This window comes from Bos indicus, chromosome 5, assembly GCF_029378745.1.
Source record: "Bos indicus isolate NIAB-ARS_2022 breed Sahiwal x Tharparkar chromosome 5, NIAB-ARS_B.indTharparkar_mat_pri_1.0, whole genome shotgun sequence".
Classification (NCBI taxonomy): domain Eukaryota; kingdom Metazoa; phylum Chordata; class Mammalia; order Artiodactyla; family Bovidae; genus Bos; species Bos indicus.
Window position 1 is genome coordinate 109378024 of NC_091764.1, and position 1172 is coordinate 109379195.

The following is a 1172-nucleotide window of genomic DNA, read 5'->3' on the forward strand; positions in this document are numbered from 1 at the left end:
GCTGATTTACATCACCGAGCTGATTTATTTTACCCTCAGGGTCCATCAACGTTGGAAGCCCTTACCTCATGGGTCTCCCACTCTGCAGGGCTGTAGCCCATTTGGAACAGGAGCTCACAACCCTGCCACTCTCCCCCGGGGTCCTGGCCCCCTTAACCCTCTACTCTAGGCAGCTTTGTTCTATTTGGCCTTGTGTAAGTTATTGGGGTAAAGAAGGGTGGGTTTTTCTGGAAGAGCTCTGGGACCCCAGATACAGCTCCCAACATCACAGGATGGTTCGGGCGAGGGGGTCGGAAGAGGCCATTCCAGGAGCTCTTAGACCCAGACTGAACAAGGTGCTGATCCCCTCGGCCTCCAACTCCCCTCTGAGCAGTGTTGCAGAGTCTACAGAAAATTATGTCTGGTTTCTTAATTTTCCCTTCAAAATGTTGTCCATATACTTTCTTTTTTCCATTTCTACTTCTAACCTGCATGGACCCTCTAGCTTTGACATGTTAAGGAAGACGCTGCTTCCCCCGAAGCACAGGTGACTGTGCACATCCTCTAACCTGCAGAGGTGGTGGAGGTGCTGTCTATAAGCCCAGGAACTTGCCCTCAGGGCTTCTGTCACCTGGCTCTTTATTCATTCATTGCATAAATTAGCTACTTATTATATCACAAGAGTTTTGGCGTTTTGAGTTTTTTTGTCTTATTTTTTTGGCCTGGCCAGACCTTGCAGCTTGAAGGATCTTAGCTCCTCCGCTACCAGGGATTGAACCTGCACCCACAGCAGTGAAAGCATGGAGTCCTGACCACTGGACGGGCGGGGAAGTTCCAAGAGTTTAGCCTAACATGTATTTGAAAAGAGAAGAGGGCATGGCAACCCACTCCAGTATTCTTGCCTGGAGAATCCCATGGACAAAGGAGCCTGGCAGGCTACAGTCCATGGAATCGAAGAGTCGGACACGACTGAGCAACTATCACACACACACACACTTGAAAGAAAAGAACCCAGGTGTCAGCTAGAGGACCTTGTTTATTAAGCTCTGGTGTGTCTTCCCACTCCATCCCCAAACCCTGAGTGAGACAGAGGCAGGAGGGGAGAGGTGGCAGGAAGACCCTCAACTAAAAGCAAAGCAAAGCTCCGGACAGGTGGGCAACGTGCGCGTTTCATCACAGAAAAGGAAACAGAG